Source organism: Myotis yumanensis, unplaced genomic scaffold (assembly GCF_028538775.1).
Source record: "Myotis yumanensis isolate MYYU_CA2020_CCGP unplaced genomic scaffold, mMyoYum1.0.hap1 SCAF_34, whole genome shotgun sequence".
Taxonomy (NCBI): Eukaryota; Metazoa; Chordata; class Mammalia; order Chiroptera; family Vespertilionidae; genus Myotis; species Myotis yumanensis.
Window position 1 is genome coordinate 206227 of NW_027223785.1, and position 23268 is coordinate 229494.

The window sequence follows — 23268 nt, forward strand, 5'->3', positions numbered from 1 at the left end:
CTTTAGTCCGAAGTTTCGGATCCTGCTTGCCGACTTCCCTTGCCTACATTGTTCCAACAAGCCAGAGGCTGTTCACCTTGGAGACCTGCTGCAGATATGGGTACAGCCCATATTTACACCCACTCCTCCTGATTTTCCAGGGTCAGCGAGAGCTCACCAGACGCCCCCGGAACCGCGACGCTTTCCAAGGCACAGGACCCTCTCTCGGGGCGAACCAATTCCAGGGCGCCCTGCCCTTCACAAAGAAAAGAGAACTCTCCCTGGGGCGCCCGCCGGCTTCTCCAGGACGGTTGCGTTACCGCACTGGACACCTCGCGGCGCCCGTCTCCACCACTCCGGACTCGGGGATCTGAACCCATCTCCCTTTCGATCGGCTGAGGGCAATGGCAGCCATCGCCCGACCCTTCGGAACGATGTTCGCCCATCTCTCAGGACAGACTGACCGATATTCAACTGCTGTTCACATGGAACCCTTCTCCACTTCGGCCTTCCAAGTCCTCCTTTGAATTTTCGCTACTACCACCAAGATCTGCACCTGCGGCTGCTCCACCCGGGCCTGTGCACTAGGCTTCAAGGCTCACCTCAGGGGCCCAACTACTCGGAACGGGTTTTTTTGTTTGTTTGTTTTTCCTACACCCCTTTCTCTTGATTATGGCCATGGTGAAAACAGCAACCAGTAAAATGTATCCCCAAAATGACTCGGTACAAAACAGGTCTTTTTCAGAAATATTTAATAAAATAAAAGTTAACGAAAAATCTTTACATGAGTTTTAAATCCTATTTCAAAACAGAAGAAAAAACTCCATCATTGGCCACAGGTCACTGGCCATCCTCACACACACTGACTTGCTGGTGCTTTAGCTGGTGTCCATCACCGCGTCGTAATCATCCAGCAGGGCGTCCATCTCCTCGCGGTCCATCTGGCCTTCCAAATCCTCAGTGTCCCTCATAGCGTTGTAAGTGTCCAGTAGGGTGTCCAACTCAGGGGTGTCCCTCATCCTGCTGTAAGCGTCCAGCTGGGCGTCCATCTTTTTGGTATCCCTCATTGAGTTGTAAGCTTCCTACTTGGCGTCCAACTACTTGGTGCCCCTCATCGCTTTTTAATTGTCCAGCTGGGCATCCAACTACTTGGTGCCCCTCATCACTTTGTAATTGTCCAGCTGGGCATCCAACTGCTTGGTGCCCCTCATCGCTTTGTAATTGTCCAGCTGGGCATCCAACTGCTTGGTGCCCCTCACCGCTTTGTAATTATCCAGCTGGGCGTCCAACTGCTCAGTGCCCCTCACGGCGTTTTCAGCGTCCTTCTGGGCGTCCAACTGCTCGGGACCCCTCATATCTCTGTAAGCGTCCAGCTGGGCGTCCAAATTTTTGGTGTCCCTCATCGATTTGTAAGCGTCCAACTGGGCGTCCAACTCCTCCGCTGAGATCTGTCACTTTGAATTGCGGCCAGTGTGCCTGCCTGTGCTCCCGTTGCTTCCGCAGGCGCCCCTCCGAGTGCTGCCACCGAAGCCTCCAGATCCTTGGTTTGTAGTCACCCAGCCTCTGTTGACACTCGGTACTGCCCTGGTATGCGAGTCTATCTGTGAGATGAGGATCTGATGTTGAGGGGACGGCAATCCAAAGGGACCCCGTTGTACTGTTTCCTGGCTTCCAGGGCGTCTGCCTTCCTTTCAAAGTGCACGTGGGCTGTTCCCAGGCTGCGGCCAGAGTGGTCGTAATGGACACCGGCCTTCTTCAGAGGCCCGAACTCCGCAAACAGCTTCTGGATGTCCGCGTCAGACACTCCGAAGTCCAGGTTGGACAACAGCAGCTTCCCCCGGTCATCAGGCCGGCGCCCCTGCCGAAGGCCCAGCGGAAGCTGCGGTGTTGCCACTCGTCGGGAAGCTGTCTCCACCTGCTGTAGGGCGCCGGCCGGTTCCTGACTTGGCCGAGGGCCGCCCAGTTCCAGAACGGCCCGCCGCCCCTGCTCTCTGGTGCGGCGGCCTGCGCTCCACAACCCCGGCCTCTCTGGGAGGCAGCCCGGCCTCGGTCCGGCCTAGGTCCTTGCCCCCATCCCCGCCGCAGCCGCGGCCCTGGCCATGACCGCCCCGCTGGCTCCAGTCCAGCCTAATGTCATCCAGTGACATGTGGATTTTGTCGGCCATGGCGGGGCCCGAATCGGCCTCGGATCGAGCCCCTCCGGAGGCACACAGGTCCTTCACTTCCCGCACAGCACCAGAGCTGTTCCTGTGCGGGCACCAGATGAGCAAAACCGGTTAGGGCGGGTCACACATCTTTGTACTGGTGAATGACAAGAGGTAACTAGTCACTTACCTTTTTTCCAGTGCCCTTGGGGCACAACCCAGAGTCCCAGGGAAGAGACCACAGATTCCCTCATTGTCACTGTTGTCATGTTAATTTTTGACCGCTCACTATCATTTTACAGTTTACCAACCCAGAGCCTCCGCTCCTTTGCTTTCTCCCACCTCCCTCATCTATCATCACTGGATTTCATGGAAACCCACTGGTCAACAGCAGGAAAGAGTGTAGAACAGTGTTTGAAACCACTTACAAGTCTCATCCTTGGATGGTGATTTATAAAAATAGGTCAAAGACATGCTTGTGGACTTTGGGCTTTGCTGTGCTGTGTATCTATTCAGAGACAGGGTGATTTTAAACTCCTATGTGATAACTTAAGTTTATTCTTCACCCCTTGTCTGGCCTCCGAACTTTGTTATCTAGGCCTTGGAAAGGTCTCCTCCCTGCCGTGAAAGGAATAGATTTTTAATTCCTTGAGATTCTGCTTCCTGGCAATTGCCGACAGTCTGGTTCAAATAAACTCATCACAGAAATTATTTACAGGTTTGAGTGTTTCTCAGGTTAATGGTATGGAACTCCAAGAAAACACACACACACCGCACACACCACACACACACACACACTCACCACACACCACACACAGACACACACACACACACACACACCACACACACACAAACACACATACACACACACACACACACGCAAACATACATGCAAGTTTTTCAAGTGTACAACTCAACAAAACATCACCTGAATACAGTGCCGAGAGTATAAAGCCTCTTTCTGTAACAATTTTCCTCCCCCCCCAACCCCCCCCCCCCGGTTTCTTTCTCTTTGGCTTTCTTTTGTGTTCCCCCCTTCCACTACCCCCCACCACCCCAAACCTATTAATTTCAACATAGGGAGGGGGCATTTCCAAGGCATACAAACAAAGCAACAAAGTCAGGAAGCCATAGAGGCAATAAACGCTAACCTTGACCACATCTGCCACTGCCTATGTATATATATATATATATATATATATATATATATATATATATATATATTCACAAGAAAGCCCAAAGAGAGCAAGCAGGTGGGTGTGGGGAACATTCGTACAATGTCATGTGGTTGTCGATTTTAGCGTGACTCTCCTTATGAATGACAAGAAAGTGTTGGGGCGGAGCGGGAGCACACTGTAGTATGTGTGTTTGAAGTGAGGTAAATCTGGATGAGGCCTTGTCCATGAAATGTACAAAATCAATCAATTTGGACCTGGACCGGTGGCTCAGTTGGCAAGAGCACCTTCCCTTATGCCACTGTTTGTGGTTTGGATCCCCAATCAGGGCACATACAGGAAGCAACAGAGCCCTGGCTGGTGTGGCTCAGTTGGTTGAGCATCATCTTGTGCATTGAAAGGTCACCAATTAATTTCCAGGTTGGGGCACATGCCCAGATTTCAGGTTCATTTCCCAACTGGAGTAGGTATTGGAGGCAACTGATAGGTATTTCTCTTTCTCTCTCTCTCTCTCTCTCTCTCTCTCTCTCTCCCCTTCCCTTTTTCCCTCCTTTCCTAAAATCAATAATACACACACACACACACACACACACACACACACACACACACACAACATTTGTTGCTGTCAATCCTCACCCGAGGATATTTTTCCATTGATTTTTGGGGAGAGTGGAGGAGACAGGGCAAGACAGAGGGAAACATCGATGTGAGAGAAACACGTCAATTGTTTGCCTGCGACCAGGGCAAGGGCCCAAAGAACCTGCCACCAAGGTCCATGACCTTGGCTGGAATCGGACCTGGGACCCTTTGGTCCACAGGCTGGCCACTGCTCAATGCACTGAACCAAACAGGCTAAGAGAATTATATATATATATATATATATATATATATATATATATATATATGCTGTACCCAGCCACGCATTGCTGTGGCTCAGTCTGGTTAAATGGAAAAGAAAGAAAAGAGAAAGCACAGGTTTTCTAATGCCCTTAATTTCACAATGCCTGTGGGTATGCAACATTTTGTGTTGTTCCATTGTCTGTGCAGATATAGAGATTGTCTGGTTTGCCAACTCTAGAACACACAACATCTAATTGTCCATGTGAGAAGGAATCCACGTCTAGATCTAAACCGCACAATTCTAAAGATTGGCCCTGAGCTTTGTTGATGGTGATTGTAAACGCCAATCGAATTGGGAATTGCAATTTCTGAAATTGAAATGGCATATCCGTTGGAATCATAGGAATGTGAGGAATAAGGACATCTTCACCTTTGAAAGGTCCTATCAAGATTGTTGCTTCTATGACATTGCTCATTAATTTTTTTTACTGCAAGCCGCGTGCCTGTCAAAGCTTTGGCTGCTTAACATTTCGCAACATGGTAATTGGCACGCCGATTTTCAATTGCAGTGCATGCGGTGGCATCCTGGCAGATCGAGTGAATTCAAAAATTCTGTTGGATAATTAACCGCTTCATCTGCTTCCACAACAGTGTTAACGGACTTGTATGTGACTGCCTCGCTTTGAATGTTAGACTGAATGATATTGTTAAGTCCATAGAAGTCTTTGTTCTTGGCGGCAAGAATAGCTCATTCACTCAGCCAATCATGATTCTTATAATTGGTTTGAATATTGGGAAATACCTTTTCAACCAATTCTTCTTTTGACGTCACTAAATTGCAGAAGTGATGAGGCAATGAAATTCGTCCTGAGGTAAGATCAACCAGCACCTTTCCGTTCCCAATTCCCAGCAATTGATGTGAGAATATCTCAGCTGATGGACCGTTTTGCAGCTGGACATGCATATCTGTGGTTAATTTTATCTGAAATTTATAATTGTAAACAAAAACATTGAAATAGAATCGTAAAATATTTAGTTTAGCGTGTGTTGCTTTTACGTCCAAGAGATGGCGCTGCTTTTCAAAAAAGGCATGTTTTTACCTGTCACAGGTGTGACATCTATATAATATTAGGTATATAGATATATAAAAGCACGCGCGTGTTCGAATGCAACATTGTGTCAAAATTTCTAAGCAAGGCCATGTACTTGGGTTGCAGGCACATCCCCAGTAGGAGATGTGCAGGAAGCAGCTGATCAATGTATCTCTCTCATTGATGTTTCTAACTCTCTACCTCTCTCCCTTCCTCTCTTTGAAAAATCAATAAAATATATTTTTTAAAAAATTCAAAGCAATCGGTGAAGAGCTTTCGGAGATTTAAAATTTTGACCAAATGAACATTTGCATTTATATATATATTTAAAAGCTACCGACGAATGAATAAACAACCTCTCTCTCTCTCTCTCTCTCTCTCTCTCTCTCTCCCTCTCTCTCTCTCCCTCCCTCTCCCTCCCTCCTCTCCACACTTCTACTCTCTCTTTTTTTCCCCCACTCTCAAAAAACAAACAAACAAACAAAAAACTAACCCTAGCTTGTTTGGCTCAGTGGATACAGCCAAAAGGTCCCAGTTTTTATTTTAGTCAAGGGCACATGCCCGGGATTCGGACTAGATCCCCAGTACGGGGTGTGCAAGAGGCAGCCGATCCATGATCCTCTCTTTTCGTGGATGTTTCAATCTCTCCCTCTACCTTCCTCTCTGAAATCAATAAAAATTATATTTTAAAAAACACATCAAGCCCTAGTCGGTTTGGCTCAGCGGATAGAGCATCAGCCTGCGGACTGAAGGGTCTCGGGTTCCATTCTGGCCAAGGGCAAGCTCAATCCCCAGTAGGGGGAGTGCAAGAGGCAGTTTATCCACGATCCTCTCTCATCATGGATGTTTCAGTCTCTCTACCTTTCCCTTCCTCTCTAAAATCAATAAAGAAATACATTTATTTTAAAAAAATACATCAGGAATCAGTGTAGAGCAGTGTTTGACAGCACTTGGGAATCACTGCTAAAGTGCAATACACTGTAGAACAGTATTTGACACCACTTGGGATTCTGGTTGGTTCTCCAGTTTGAAACTTGGAAGAAAATAATAGGATTAAAATTGTATTTTATCATACATTGACATAATTCTTGATAATAACTGCAGAACACTTATTCTTAGAATGAATCAGAACAGAATCTAATTTTGGTTGGGATTTTCGTCTAACTATATTTTCTGACAAAATTACTAGATGTTAAATGCAGTGTGGTATCCCAAATTGGATCCAGGAACAACAAAGTGCATTATAACAAAAAAATTGGTGAAATCTGCATAAAATTTGCAGCTTAGTTAATAATAATACGCAGACATTTTAGTTTTAACAAAAGTTCCATGCTAATGGAACATTAGGGAGAACTGGTGAGGGGTAGACAAGAATTCTCGGTATAATAGTTGGAATATTTCTATCAATCTAGCAATATATATATCTGACTTGAAAAAATGGGGTGAGGAAGCAAATTACAAGCCCATATTTTTATTTTTTCCATAATGCAAATCTATTGTTACACAAATGTACAGTGTTTGAACAGAGCAAGAAAGCCGCACTGTTGCCTAGAAAGAGGAGTTGAAGCAGCACGTGGGAAGCAGGATGGTCCCGAGATATCAGGTGTGTGGTTAGCGGCTAGGCTCCATGTATGTGGAGATGTCCATTTCTTCAGGAAGCTCCGCCACATTGACTTCAAACCGACCCTGAACCTCATTGAGGATTTTGGCATCATTCTCATGAGACACAAAAGTGATAGCCAGGCCTTTGGTGCCAAAGCGCCCGGCACGGGCCACCCGGTGGAGGTAGGTGTCCGAGTCCCCAGGCATGTCATAATTGAAGATGATGTTGACTCGCTCAATGTCCATCCCTCGGCCAAACAGATCGGTGGCCACCAGGATCCGCCGCTGAAAGTCCTTGAACTGCTGGTAGCATGCTAGGTGCTCCTCCTGGGCCATGGCCCTGTGGATGGCGATGGCTGGGAAGTTCTGTTGCACGAGTAGCTGGGCCAGGGCCATGCAGCACTGCACCGACCTCACGAAGATCACCACCTGGTTAAACTCTAGCACGTCCAGGAGGTCAAGGAGTTGATGGTTCTTTTCTCTCTCTTTGAGCTTGACATAGTATTGCTGCAGCCCATGCAGCGTGAGCTTGGTGTCGTCGTCCACCGACACCTCCATGGGATCTTGCATGAACTTCCTGCAGACAGGCCGGATCTCCTTGCTCAGCGTGGCACTGAACATCATGCACTGCTTCTCGCGTGGTGTCAGGCGAAAGATCTCCTGTACATCCCGCCGCATGTCTAGCTGCTCCAGCATCTTGTCACACTCGTCCAGCAGGAAGTGCTTCACATTTCTCAAGTTGAGGCTCCTGTTCCGCACGAGTGCCAAGATGCGACCTGGAGTCCCCACCACAATGTGGGGACAGTTCTTCAACACCTCTTCGTCCTTCTTGATGGAGAGACCCCCGGAAGAACACGGACACCTTGACACTGGGCATGTACTTGGAGAAGCGCTCATACTCCTTCCTGATCTGAAAGGCCAGCTCCCGAGTGTGGCACATGACCAGCACGGCCACCTGTCCATTGATGGGCTCGATCTGCTAAAGGGTGGCCAGCACGAAGACTGCAGTCTTACCCATTCCAGACTTGGCCTGGCACAGGATATCCATGCCCAGGATGGCTTGGTGCCCCGACCTGCAGGGCACGCTTCGTGGGTACACCGCACCAAATCCTGCAAAGGAATGAGAGGATAGGAGACGCGAAGAAATGGAGGCAAGACAAAGTTCTGATCAAGCCTCAGTTTTATTTTTACAGCGGGTGGTATTTATGTTGTTTCTAGAGGAGGGGGTTGGGCAAAGGAAGTCGTTAAGGATGTAACAGGCTTTGGAATGTCGCAGCTTATCAGCGGAGATGTAGCTTGCTTTGTGCTTAGGGTGAGGGTATGTTATCTTTTAACTCCAGGCTAAATCGCAAGGTTAACTTTTAACTCCAGGCCAAACCAGGAGTTGGCTTGGAGGAGCCAGAAACCTATTGTTGTAAGCTGGAGATGTATATGTGATTTATAATGGCTCCCAACAATTCCTCCCTTACCATTTAGTTAAGGGTGGGCATTAACCGACTGGGGGAGTAGTGACCTGGTTCCTCCCATGAGATCGGCAGATCTCACCTCTGGTGGCTCTTGGTATCTTTTGGGGAGGAGAGGCAGAGCCAACAATTATATATGTATGGATACCAACCTCTATGCAAACCAGGTGTGCTCACAGAGAAATCCAGAGGCGGTCGAGAAAATTTTGATTTTCTGTTTTGACCTTCCCTTGCAGTGCTTTGCCCTGCACCCAGACGGTACCCATACCATACCTCTATATAGAGTGTAGGTAAGCATTCCTCTGGCTTTATGCTGTCCCCGTGGGGAGGGAGCTCTGGCAATCATAATCACGTTCTCGGTCTATAGTAGTTAAACGGTGGTAGTGAACCTGAATGGGTTTGGCCAGGATGCTATCAATTTGCTGTTTGACAAAACTTGTCAGTTTCTTAAAAGCCCATGGACCAAAGGTTAAAATTAACAGTAAGCTGACAAGGGGGCCAAGTGCAGGAAGCAGGTAGGGGAGTAGGCCATTGAGTCCGCTCCAAAGGGGGTTTTTGAACAGCTTTCTTCGCCTTTTCACCAGGTCTTCCTGGAGTTTTCTTATCTTGTCTCGGACGATTCCAGATTTGTTGGCATAAAAACAGCAGCGTTACTGTAGGGCTAAACATATTCCTCCCTGCTCTGCTATAAGTAAATCTAATCCTCTTCTATTTTGTAAAACTACTTCTGCTAGGGAGTCAATTTTGTCTTGGAGATCATTGATAGTACCTGAAAGAGCCTGAACATCAATTAACTGATTAGATAATTTATTATAGGTATGTAATGCGGTTCCTAATCCAGCTGTGCCAGTGGCCACAGCTCCAGAGACTCCCAGTCCTGTAAGTAAAGGAATAAATTGGACAGCCCGCTTACTGCGTCCAGCAATGTAATCAAGGCTGGGTAGGGGGACAGGTTCTCCCCCTAGAATAATATCAATGTCAGGGAGAATACTAGCCTGAACACATAATCCTGTCCAGTTTAAAGGTAGAGCTGTATAGGCCATATTACCTCCATATACAAACACTCATCCAGGAGCGGGGCAAAGGGAGGAACTGTGATTGTGAACGGGAGAGCAGTTAACAAAGCTAAGGGGGTTTTCGTAGACATGAGGAAAAGTTGAATGCAACAGGTTGAGTTCTAAAGGGTAAACTGAGGGTACAATTGTTATTAGAAGTGATGTTACTGATGTCATCTGGAATGTCAAGGGGCATAGGTGTACCTAGGGTCATGCATAGCCAACAGTTTTCTGCAAGGGATGGATTGGAGGCATTTAAAGCACGGAGTGTGGCTTCTAAGATATCAGAGGTTTGGGTGTCTAGATCTACTCCTGGTGATTTAGGTAAGGCTAAAGGGTGATAGTGGAGGGGAGGATACATGTTTCTAATGAATTCTTCAATTTGGTTCTGAACTAGGGCTTCCCTGACTCTGTCAGAATTTATAGTATGCTAGGCAGCTTTCTCATTTGATGACCCATCAGTAAAAACAGTTAAAGCTCCAGGAATTGGTTCCTGCGTAGTATTTTTTGGTATAATGATGGAGGTCTTATATAAAAATTGTAAAAGTTTATCTTTTAATAGGTGACAACTAAGTTCCCCTGAATATCCATTTAACCCAATTTGCCAATTTTAAGTCAGTTTGAAATAGCATTTATTCTTTTAACTTTACTTGTCCTAAGTTATGGACAGTAAATGACCTTAATTAAATTTCTGGTATTAGTTTTTGGGTAAATTTACATAAACTTTGTTTAAGGAGACAAAACACAAATTATTTAATTTAGCTTTTGAGGCCCAATATATTGATTTTTAATTTTAGTTAGGCATCTGAAGGAAACCTTTTTATTTCCTTCCAGACAGCTTTCTTTCTCACACAAGCAACAAATGTAAGAAACATGGTTGCCTTTTGAGATTTTAACAAATACTGTCGCAAAGCTATATATTTCAAGTGATTATTTTAAAAAGGCAAAGCGAAGCAAGTAAATTTAGTATTTAGTAAACTTTTGATTCACAAGGGACAAATGCTGCCCCACCTCCAGCCTAATTTAAAATGCAGCGGCGAGGAGCTTTTGTTATTTCAAATTACATCTTAAAATTCCACTGCTGTATTTTAAGAAATATTAAACAAAATTACTTGTTTTGCCCTTTCTCAGAGGCAAAAACTTAAAATATATTTATTAATTTATATTTGATAAAGCTTTCCATGTGATTTCAAGTATATTAAATTGGCTTTATTAAAAAACCTTTAAGAAGAGAGAATAAACTTTTGAAAACATTTCAGGGCCCGTGAAATGTCCCAAAGTCATTCCTTGGTTATAGTTTTGAAATCCAACTTGGAAGACCATCAAATATATATGTGTATATATGATTTAAAGATTATATACCTTTTATAATTATTAAGAGATATCAATTAAATTAAAACTGATATTTGTATATAAAATTTCTGTTGGGATCACAGAATTTATCCTCTTTTTTAATCAGATCAATGAGTAACATATTTTGAATTCTAATTATTTCAGAGAAAGCACAAGATTTTCTTAAAAATAAATTTCTCTATGTTAGGCATTTAGTTACCACAATTATAATTTTTCCCAATTTGATTTAACTAGAACTTTTTAGCTGGCAAGTCAAATATTTAGCATTTCTCAATCAGTAACATTTTTAGGAATAAACTTCAAAAAATGCAGGACATAATCAACCAACAGATTTAATTCTGTTCTTCAGATTTTGTACGAAGTACACTTAGATCTTATTTAATTCAGTATTATGTCACTTCAAGATACCTAGGTATAAACTCCAAGGTCTTAAATTTCATAGCAGATTTGGAAAACCACACTTGAGGCTGGCAAGGCAGGCCTGGCCCCAGCCTTTGATTTTAAAACGACCATAATTTTTCCTCTGGGGAAGGCCAACAAACAAGGTTGTAGATACATTGCTTCCTGCCCCTTGCTAGTCGGTGGGAAGTTTCAATATTGGCCTGGGGGAGGCAGGGGGGGGGGGGCTGTTTTCCCTGGAAGAACAGGTTTGGCCTAGCCTGCATTAATCAGATGTAAATTGACCACATTCTTTAAGAATTTGCTACATGTGGGAAGCAACTAGCCCCTTTTCTCATTAGAAATGTTTTGGCCAGCCTTTTCAATTAACAAAGGGCCGATTTTTTACCGGGCTACTTAGATTTTTATAATTAATATAGATCAATAATTCTTGAGATTCAAATCTAGATTATTATTTTAAGGCAGTTATTTTGGTAACTTTTCTATAACAGACAATTTCACTAAATTTCTTTGAGGCTTTTAAGATTAACTTTGGAACAGGCTTTATTAACATTTCAAAAATCACTCATTATGGAAATATACCAATCTTATTGCTAGAACCAGCCTGCATTTCTTCCCTTGCTCAAATATGCCATTTTTCTTAGGAAATAATCAGTCTTGGGTTTTATTCTGTACATTTGTAAAGAGATTTTTAGCTCAAAACTCTACTTAAATGTCCAAAATCGGATGATGCACGCTTTTAGTTCCAAGCCAGTTTTTCTCTTTACACGTGAACAGAAATCCCAGACGCATTTTCTAAATTTTGTAAAACTTTTTTAATTACGAGAAGGAGATTTTAAATTTGAATACTGGGGAGGAGGCGTCCATATAGGATCGCCATGTGTTCCTTTTTCCTTTCCCCTACATATCCTGCTTTGGGGGAAGTTTTAGCAAATGTCTCAGATGGCGTATTTTTCCCCAAAGTCATGCTTAATAGAAGAAGACTTTTTAAATTTTTTCCTATTTCGCTTTCTAAAGTCATGGCTAGCACCCAAGGTTATCTTAGCCAAAGTTTGGTTCTCATAAGATGTTCTAAAGTAAAGAAGCCTTTTTAATCTTTCTTTTAACCCTAAATCTTCGTGCTCTGAGGGACTCCCTGAGTCCTTCAAGAAGCCTTTTGAATCTTTTTAACCCTAAATCCTCACACCTTGAGGAACTCCCTGAGTCCTTTAAGAAACAGCTCATGAGAACTCAAAGCCTGCGCATGTCTTAGCCTCTTCCACGTAAGCCTCCGGGATGTATAAACCCCGTACCAGGTCAGCCCAGGAGTCGACAAGGAGACGAACCAGCGAGGAAGATGCCAACCGTCACCTCAAAAGAGAGGCCCCTGTTCACGTGTCATAGGTCTGGATCTCAGAAAGACCACTAAGACAAGGTGAACGCAGGGTTTTTGGAAGGAGTCAACCACGTGGAACGAAACCAAGGGACAAGCCTGAGTGATTCGGAATTCTCTCTGCTGAAATCGGGTACCTTTCACTCTTCCCCGAAACGACAAGAGAGTGCTCAAAGTGGACTAGAGGCAGGAGACAAGGGGGGAGATAATGAGGGAAGAGAATGCCTATCCAAAATGAATGCGTTCACTTACCAAAGCAACAGGTCTGACTCGCAAAGCGGGTAAGCAGAGCGGCGACCAGGAAAAAAGCAGGCTGACTCACAGGGCGATCCCAGTGGCGCCAAAGGGGGGTCCGGCCGGACAAGAGTGAACGTTCCTGAGGAGGATTGGAGAGCGGAGATCACGTTTGGGCGCCAGTTATGCCCCGACCTGCAGGGCACGCTTCGTGGGTGCACCGCACCAAATCCTGCAAAGGAATGAGAGGATAGGAGACGCGAAGAAATGGAGGCAAGACAAAGTTCTGATCAAGCCTCAGTTTTATTCTTTACAGCGAGTGGTATTTATACTGTTTCTAGAGGAGGGGGCGGGCAAAGGAAGTCGTTAAGGATGAAACAGGCTTTGGAATGACGCAGCTTATCAGCGGAGATGTAGCTTGCTTTGTGCTTAGGGTGAGGGTATGTTATTTAACTCCAGGCTAAATCGCAAGGTTAACTTTTAACTCCAGGCCAAACCGGGAGTTGGCTTGGAGGAGCCAGAAACCTCTTGTTGTAAGCTGGAGATGTATATGTGATTTATAATGGCTCCCAACATATCTTCATAGATTTCAGAGAGGAAGGGAGAGGGATGGAGGTAGAGAGAGAGAGAGAGAGAGAGAGAGAGAGAGAGAGAGAATCACCCATGATGAGAGAGAGAGAATCATCAGGTCGGCTGCCCCCTGCACACCTCCTACTGGGGATTGAGCCCCCAACCCGGGCCTGCTCCCTGGACTGTAATCGAACCCAGGACCCCTTCGTTCCCCAGGCTGATGCTCTACCCACTGACCAAAACCGGCAGGGGTGTGACTTTGTTTTATACGTGACAATCCAAGGAGGAGATTAAAGCCGGTTACAGAAAATCCACTGGTGATAGATCAGGGAGGGAAGGAGGGAGGGAGGGAGGCAAAGGTGGGGTGGAGTGGGGTGGGGAGTGGCGGGGGGGGGAGGAGGGAGAAGGAAACCTCTGGGATTGGATAAAAAGTGAAATGATAGCCCTGGCTTGTAGGCTCAGTGGATCGAGCGTCATCCTGGGGACTGAAGCTTCCCTGGTTTGATTCCGGTCAAGGGCATGTGCATGGATGAAGGGCTCGATCCCCAGTGGGGGACATGCAGGAGACGGCCAATCCACGATTCTCTCTCATCATTGGTGTTTCTATCTCTCTTTCTCTCTCCCTTCCTCTCTGAAATCAATAAAAATATTTTTTTAAAAAAGTAAAATGATAGACACATACTTCTTTTTTTTTAAAGATGTATTTTTTGTTGATTTCAGAGAGGAGGGGAGAGGGAGGCAGAGAGATAGAAAAATCATCCATAAGAGAGAATTATGGATTGGCCAGCTCCTGCACGCCCCCTAGTGGGGCTCGAGCACGTGACCTGGGCAGGCATGAGCCCTTGACCAGAATTGAGCTCACCCTGCTTGCCTTGCCTTTTCAATGGCAGCAGCCACCCCAAACCCACCCCCTTACTGTCATGGATGCTTTTCATGATCCCTGAGAGGAAGAAAATATCCCCTGTTGCTGAACCCTGGCTTTTCACACTGCAGATGACCCTCTTGGACAGATACAGGAACTCTCTCCCTCCCAGTCCCAGAGAGGGTGTTTTGACCCACCCTTGATCTCTTTCTTGGTTTGTTTTCTTTCAATGGTGGTAAACACAGACCTCCTTTGAACCTTTGATAAGCCTACAGTTTACATTCACACTCCTTTAGCTTGATTTTTAATACAACTCCCGGGGTCAGGATCACGACTTTAGAGTCAGGATTGGTTCGCCCCATGAGAGGACTCCTGTGTGTGTGTGTGTGTGTATGTGTGTGTGGGGGGGCGGTGGTGGTGGTGGTGGTGGTGGTGGTGGTGCTGGTGCTGGTGCTGGTGGTGGTGAAAAGGACCACATACTGTACTAAACTTGAAAAGCTGAGGGGAGGCCATGCATGGTGGCCTTACAAGGCTAACGTCAGTTTGGAGTGGGTGATCCTGTCCTAGGCTGGCATCTTCCCTGACAGAGGTCCATCTTTACCTGGACTGATCCTGTCTGTCGCTTTCTTTCTTGAATCCACAATCACACATCTTTGAAATGTCAAGGGGATTTTCCATCTTTTCTGGAACCCTGGAATCACAGGCACGGCTCTGTGAATATCACAAACCTCATCACGATGACTGAGTTCATGATTGACTATATGAGCTATCCTACACCCACCCACCTCGGTAAAAGAAGTCTGTGTCCATCATTTTACTTTGCATCCAATCCCAGAGGTTTGCCCACTTTGCTTTCTCCCACGTTCCTCAAATGTCACCAGTGGATTTCATGTAACCCACTCCTCTTTGGATTGGAGTGTATAAAATAAGGGGGGGGGGCGACATTGCCATTCTTGGGAACATCCTCTCCAACCGTTCGCTGAGATAGCACTTCCAGGGGTGCGTGCGACATTTGTGGACAGTTTGGCTCAAAGACACTCACAGAAATTCTGCACAGGTTGGAGGATTTCTTACGTTGTTGACAAATGCCACACACGCACACATTTGCATGCACTTGGTTCACAGTTGCCGCCTGTGGGGCTCTTTCAGGTTTGTCCATTTTCCTTCCTCTTTCTCACAGGGAGCAAGGAGGCAGCGAGTGAATTCACTAGTGAATGTGTGATATGAGACTGACGATTTCCCGTGGAAAGCGGGTGAGCGGGCGGGTGTGCGGAGGGGGGGGGGGGAGGGAGGGAGGGAGGGGAGGAGGGAGGGAGGGAGGGAGGACACATCCATCCATCCATCCATCCATCCATGGAAATTAAAAGTTTAACAAACAGTGATGGTGAGTAGTCACGTCCTAGGCCGCTACCTTCCCTGACAAAGGTCAGTTTTTCTTTTTTTAAAAAATTTATTATTATTATTTTTTAAAATGTATATTTTATTGATTTTTTACAGACAGGAAAGGAGAGGGATAGAGAGTTAGAAACATCGATGAGAGAGAAACATCCATCAGCTGCCTCCTGCATACCCCTCACTGGGGATGTGTCTGCAACCAAGGTACATGCCCTTGACTGGAATCAAACCCGGGACCCTTGAGTCCGCAGGCTGACGCTCTATCCACTGAGCAAAGCTGGTCAGAGCTTTTTTTTTTGTGCTTTTATTGATTTCAAAGAGGAAGAGAGAGAGAGAGAGAGAGAGAGAGAGAGAGAGAGAGATCAATGATGACAGAGAATCATGGATAAACTGCCTCCTGCATACCCCCTACTGGGGGATGGGGGGCTCTGGGGATCCAGCCCGCAACCCGGGCATGTGCCCTTGGCCCGAATCGAACCTGGGACCCTTTAGCACGCAGGCCGACCCTCTATCTCTGCTGAGCCAAACCAGCTAGGGTGTAATTTTCCTTTTTAAATCCCCTCATTGTTATTGAGTAAATTGCTGGCCATTAACTTTCCTACGCCAACCTAAGTAAGAGAAGTATGAAGAAGTATGGGTCTATCATTTTACTTTAATTTTTATCCAATCCCAGAGGTTTCCCTCCCCTCCCCACCCCGCTTTGCTTTCTTTCCCCTCCCTCATCTATCACCAACGGAGTTCATGTAACCCACCTACATCTCCTCTTTTGCTTGTCATGTATACAACAAGGTTAAAACACACACACACACACACACCTTCCATTCTATGGAGCGTTATCTCAATATGTTGAGAATCTGTTTCCATGCGGTGGACCGAAGGGTCCGGATTGTGGGCTCCATCTCCAGAAGGGGGCGTGCAAGAGACAGCCAAGCCATGATATTCTCTCATCGTGGATGTTTCTAGCTCTCTCTCCCCCTCTCCCTTCCTCTCTGAAATCAATAAAAATATATATATATATATTTTTAAAAGGGAGTTTAGGCAACCGCCATTTTAGCTCCAGTGACTTGGCAACCACCATTTTGAAACAGCTAAGGTCAACCCTTCCCTTTTATTCTCCTCCCCATCTCCCCCCCCAACTTTTAAGTTCACTGTTTTAATAACAGGAAATACAAAACATCGTCCAAGCACACTTTTTACTACATAAAGGTGGAATAATACATTTGTGGTTGTGTGTTTTTTAAAAAAAATATATCTTTATTGATTTCAGAGAGGAAGGGAGAGGAAGAGAGCGCTAGAACATCCAAGATGAGAGAAAGAGAGAGAGAGAGAGAGAGAGAGAGAGAGAGAATCACCAGTCAGCTTCCTCCTGCACACCCCACACTGGGGATCGAGCCCACAACCCAGGCATGTGCCCTTGACTGGAATCGAACCCGGGACGCTTCGCGGTCCACAGGCTGATGCTCTATCCACTGAGCCAAACCGGCTAGGGCCGTTTTTTTTTTTTGTTGTTGTTGTTGTTTAAAGAGAGAGTGAAAGGGAGGGGGGGGAGAGAGAGAGAGAGAGAGAATTGTTTTTCCATTTGTTTATTCATTCTTCCCTACCTTTTTAAAAAATATACAACAGTAGCAATGAGGGAATTTGTGGTCTCTACCCCAGGACCCTGGGCTGTGCCCTGAGGGCACTGGGAAAAGGAAAGTGACTAGTTACCGAGACATTCACTACTCCAAAGACATGTGATCCTAGACTCTAGGACCTAGAGGCATAGAAAGATAGTAGGCTCAGATGCCAGTAAGTTCAAAGGTGATCTCTCTCAGGGGAGATACCTGGCCTAGGGCGTGACTGCCCACTCACTATACACTGCTTTCTACTTTAAAAAGTTGTTTTTTTTTTTTTTTTTAAATTCAGAACATCCTGGGTGGTCACTTGAGGTGTCTGAGTTTGCAAGGCCAGGCCTTTCATTTTATCCTATTGCATTTCATTTCATTTTATTCACCGATGTGTCCCCCAATAAATTCAATTCCAAAAAAAAAAATAACTGAAAGGAAACAGAGGAAATGATTCCTCCGTTGTTGCCCCGTGAATACTCGCCGCCTTTAGGTCTTCAGAGTCGTTTGTGACACACACACCCGCTCCCCGCCTCCCCGCCCCCCCTTGAGGTTTTAAAGGTCCTGGGCCCGCAAAAAGTGTTCTGGGTACCTCCTCTCTGTCCTCTGTCAGGCCCCACCCCCCAAAAAACTTTTCAGTCCCCCTTCAGCTGCCAGGCCCTGTGTGTGTGCGCTCGTGCGCATGCACGGGGCCTTCCTGGGCAAACCCCAGGTGGTGGAGCTCCGCCCCGCCACACCATGGCCCCGCCGCCCGCCAGGGGTCCTGGCCGACACGGTCCCACTGGAGAGGTGGGCGTGGGGAGGAGATCGGCCACCCTTGCCCCCTGCCCCCCTCCTCCCCCCAAACACACACACAGCGGGCGGCGGGGCTCCCACCAGGCCGGGCCAGGGCCCATGGCCCCGGAGCCGCCCCACTGACATTCTCGCTGGGTTCGCGTGCCACCTGGCGGCCGTTTTTATATGGTCTTTCCCTGCTGCGGGGTGGCTGCCTGGCTAGGCCCTGGAATTCAGTTCATTCTGGAAACCTCTTGCTACTTGGGTGTCACTGTGTGTGAGTGTGAGTGTGAGTGTGTGTGTGTGTGTGTGTGTGTGTGTGTGTGTGTGTGTTGGGGGTGGGGGGTGAGGGGAGAGGGAGGGACCCCGAGAGAAACTCCCCTGTCTTCCTGTTTCTTAAAGGAAGGGCACTAGTCAGAGCCACTACAGATCCTTTGCGTTTTCTGGTCAATGGACTGGCCTGGCCCACATACCCCCATGTCCTGTCCTGCCACACTTTCTTGCAGAAATACCTCCACCGAAGAGTTCTTCACCTTTGTTTTAAAAAAAGAGAAAGAAAGAAATAAAGTAAGAAAGAAAATGACATCAACAAAGGAGCAAACGGACCCCAGGCCCTCCCCATCCCCTGCAAGCCCCCAGCCAACAAACAGAACTCCAGCTGCTCTCCTCCTACCACATGCCCTTACCAGAGTCGCTCACTGTCTTAGAAATACGTTGGGGGCCGCTCAGCGACTGACTCCTGTCCCTCGACCCCCCCGCCCCCGCCTCTGGCAAAATACCGTGCCTGGAACCAACCTGATATTCTCCTTTTCTTCCTGAAGTGACTATGCCGCCACTGCAGCCGCTCAGGCTAGCCAGAGACAATATTCCAATTTGGCCAGATAGCAAAAAAGACTCCAACTGGACATATAGATTGAGGGGGTGGGAGTGGGGGGAGAGACGACGACGAGCACACACGGGGACTCGTTTTTTGCACTTTAGGCAGGAAGCCAACTGAGAGGCAGAGGAATCTGTAGGAACGGGCCTCCCTCATCTATCCTTTTGCCTCCCCACCTACTAAGTAGCTTGCCCACAATCGCCCCTCTATTTTCAACCCAGTATGAAAAAGGGTGGATGCGGCTCTTCCACGGTCTCCTTAGGAGCGCTCACCTTGTCACATCAGACACTTGAGGGAAAGAAAACGTTGCCCTCATGTCTCCCTGCCCCCCCCTCCCCCCGTGTGTCAGGTGAATTTTTCAGGGCCGCCTCCTCCACAAACCCTAAGAAGGTGGAGGTAAGATTTTGGCCTTGGTGACATTTTCCTCTCTGGCATCTTAGAATGCTACCAGTGACTTCCAAGTGTTTTCAAACACTTTTGCACCGTTTCCTACCATTTGTCAGTGTACTGACTGCACTTTAGCAGTGATTCCCAAGTTTTGCCACACGCTGTTCAGCACAGTTTGTGATGTTGATCAGTGATTTCAAAGTGCTTTCGAACACTTTCATATAGTTTCCAGCCTTTTGTTTTTATTTTTTTAAAAATATTTTTTATTGAATTTTTACAGAGAGGCAGGGAGAGAGATAGAGAGTTAGAAACATCTATGAGAGAGAAACATCAATCAACTGCCTCCTGCACATCTCCCACTGGGGATGTGCCCGAAACCCAGGTACATGCCCTTGACTGGAATCGAACCTGGGACCCTTGAGTCTGCAGGCCGACGCTCTATCCACTGAGCCAAACCGGTTTCGGCAAGTTTCCAGCCTTTTAGAAGTGAATCCCAAGTGGTGTCAAATACTGTTCTACAGTGTATCGCTCTTTAGCAGTGATTCCCAAGTGTTGTCAAACACTGCTCTACACTGATTCCTGAGGTATTTTTTTTTAAATGTATTTCTTTGTTGATTTTAGAGAGGAGGGGAGAGGTAGAGAGACTGAAACATCCATGATGAGAGAGGAACATGGATCGGCTGCCTCTTGCACGCCCCCTTGTGGGGATTGAGCCTGCAACCCGAGCATGTGCCCTTGGCCAGAATGGAACCCGAGACCCTTCAGTCCACAGGCTGATGCTCTATCCGCTGAGCCAAACTGGCTAGGGCTTGATGTGTTCTTTAAAATATATATTTTTTATTGATTTCAGATAGGAAGGGAGAGGGAGAGATTGAAACATCCACGATAAGAGAGGATCATGCATCGGCTGCCTCCTACACACCCCGTACTGGGGATCGAGCCCGAATCCTGGGCATGTGCCCTTGACAAGAATCAAAACTGGGACCTTTTGGCTCTATCCACTGAGCCAAACCAGCTAGGGCTAGTTTTTTTGTTTGTTTGTTTGTTTTTGAGAGAGTGGGGAAAAAAAGAGAGAGTGGAAGGGAGGAGAGGAGGGGGAGGAAGAGGGAGGGAGAAAGAGAAGTTGTTTATTCATTTGTCGGTAGCTTTTAAATATATATAAGTAAAAATGCAAATGTTTGTTTGTTCAAAATCTTAAATCTCGGAAAGTTCTTCACCGATTGCTTTGAAATTTTGGCACAACGTTGCATTCCAATACGCGCGTGTTTCTATATACCTATATACCTACTATTATATAGATGTCACACCTGTGACAGGTAAAAACATGCTTATTTTGAAAAACAGAGCCATCTGTTGGACGTAAAAGCAACACACGCTATACTAAATATTTTACGATTCCATTTCAATTTTTCTGTTTACAATTATAAATTTCAGATAAAATTAACCACAGATATGCATGTCCAGCTGCAAAACGATCCATCAGCTGAGATATTCTCACATCAATTGCTGGGAATTGGGAACGGAAAGGTGCCGGTTGATCTTACCTCAGGACAAATTGCATTGCCTCGTCATTTCTGCAATTTAGTGACGTCAAAAGAGGAATTGGTTGAAAAAGTATTTCCCAATATTCAAACCGATTGTAAGAATCACAATTGGCTGAGTGAACGAGCTATTCTTGCAGCCAAGAACAAAGACATCTACGGACTTAACAATATCATTCAGTCTAACATTCAAAGCGAGGCAGTCACATACAAGTCCATCGACACTGTTGTGGAAGCAGATGAAGCGGTTAATTATCCAACAGAATTTTTGAATTCACTCGATCTGCCAGGGATGCAACCGCACGCACTGCAATTGAAAATCGGTGTGCCAATTACCATGTTGCGAAATGTCAACCAGCCCAAGCTTTGACAGGCACGCGGCTTGCAGTAAAAAAATTAGTGAGCAGTGTCATAGAAGCAACAATCTTGACAGGACCTTTTAAAGGTGAAGATGTCCTCATTCCTCGCATTCCTATGATTCCAACAGATATGCCATTTCAATTTAAGAGATTGCAATTCCCGATTCGATTGGCGTTTGCAATCACCATCAACAAAGCTCAGGGCCAATCTTTAGAATAGTGCGGTTTAGATCTGGATGCGGATTGTTTCTCACATGGACAATGAGATGTTGCGTGTTCTAGAGTCGGCAAACCAGACAATCTCTATATCTGCACAGACAATGGAACAACACAAAATGTTGCATACCCACAGGCATTGTGAAATTAAGCGTATTAGAAATGTGTGCTTCCTCTTTTCTTTCTTTTCCATTTAACCAGACTGAGCCACACCAATGCGTGCCTGGGTACAGCATATGTATATATATATACTTCCCTTAGCCTGTTTGGTTCAGTGCATTGAGCAGTGGCCAGCCTGTGGACCAAAGGGTCCCAGGTCCGATTCCAGCCAAGGTCATGGACCTTGGTGGCAGGTTCTTTGGGCCCTTGCCCTGGTCGCAGGCAACCAATTGACGTTTTTCTCTCACATCGATGTTTCCCTCTGTCTTGCCCTGTCTCCTCCACTCTCCCTAAAAATCAATGGAAAAATATCCTCGGGTGAGGATTAACAGGAACAAATATGTGTGTGTGTGTGTGTGTGTGTGTGTGTGTGTGTGTTATTGATTTTAGGAAAGGAGGGGGAAAGGGAAGGAGAGAGAGAGAGAGAAAGAGAGAGAGAGAGAGAGAGAGAGAGAGAAATACCTATCGGTTGCCTCCAATACATACTCCAGCTGGGAAATGAATCTGAAATCTGGGCATGTGCCCCAACCTGCAAAGGAATCGGTGACCTTTCAATGCACGAGATGATGCTCAACCAACTGAGCCACACCAGCCAGGGCTCTGTTGCTTCCTGTCTGTGCCCTGATTGGGGATTGAACCCACAAACAGTGGCATAAGGGAAGAAGCTCTCACCAATGAGCCACCGGTCCAGGGCCAAATTGACTGATTTTGTACATTTCATGGACAAGGCCTCATCCAGATTTACCTCACTTCAAACACATACTACAGTGTGCTCCCGCTCTGCCCCAACACTTTTTTGTCATTCATAAGGTGAGTCACGCTAAAATCCACAACCACATTACATTGCACCAATGTTCCCCACACCCACCTGCTTGTTGTCTTTGGGCTTTCTTGTGAATATATATATATACATAGGCAGTGGCAGATGTGGTCCATGTTAGCGTTTATTGCCTCTATGGCTTCCTGGCTTTGTCGCTTTGTTTGTATGCCTTAGAAATGCCCCGTCCCTATGTTGAAAATAATAGATTTGGGGTGGTGGGTGGTAGTGGAAGGGGGGAACACAAAAGAAACCCAAAGAGAAAAAAACCGGGGGGGTTGTGTGGGGGAGGAAAATGGTGACAGAAAGAGGCTTTATACTTTCGGCGCTGTATTCAGGTGATGTTTTGTTGAGTTGTACACTTGAAAAACTTGTATGTATGTGTGTGTGTGTGTGTGTGTGTGTGTGTATGTGTGTGTGTGTGTGGTGTGTGTGGTGTGTGTGTGTTTTCTTGGAGTTTCATACCATTAACCTGAGAAACACTCAAACCTGTAAATAATTTCTGTGATGAGTTTATTTGAACCAGACTTTCGGCTACTGCCGGGAAGCAGAATCTCAAGGAATTAAAAATCTACTCCTTTCAAGGCAGGGAGGAGGCCTTTCCAAGGCCTAGATAGCAAAATCCGGGGGCCAGACTGAAAGGGGGAGGGCTAGGTTGCCCCAGGGTAGGGGCTACGTCCTACTCTGCTAGCCACACCCAGGCGGCAGAGCACAGTTCTTTCTCCTCCCCTTACTCCAACCCCCCCTATATAACCGGTCTTCAGGCGGGGTTGGCTCACTCAGCCATTTGGTTTTGCCTTGATGTCGGTGAGCCTGGTGGATGGGGAGCCCAAGCTAGCTTGAATACAGATTCTTATGCTTTTACATCGAATTGGCTCCCTGATGTGGTTTCTTGGGAATCTTGAAATCTGGGCACAACATTTGGGGGCTCGCCCGGGATTCCCAAGACCATGTAGGGACTCCCCCAATTCGTAGAATCTGCATGGCCGCGGTAAGTGTC

At 46.3% G+C, this 23268-nt stretch overlaps 2 pseudogenes; both read right to left on the reverse strand.

Moving 5' to 3' along the window:
* Positions 1–1124: 1124 nt before the first annotated feature.
* LOC139000829 (THO complex subunit 4 pseudogene) lies at positions 1125–2144 on the reverse strand (annotated as a pseudogene).
* Positions 2145–6840: 4696 nt separating this feature from the next.
* On the reverse strand, positions 6841–21056 carry LOC139000831 (ATP-dependent RNA helicase DDX39A pseudogene; annotated as a pseudogene).
* Between the last annotated feature and the right edge of the window lie 2212 nt (positions 21057–23268).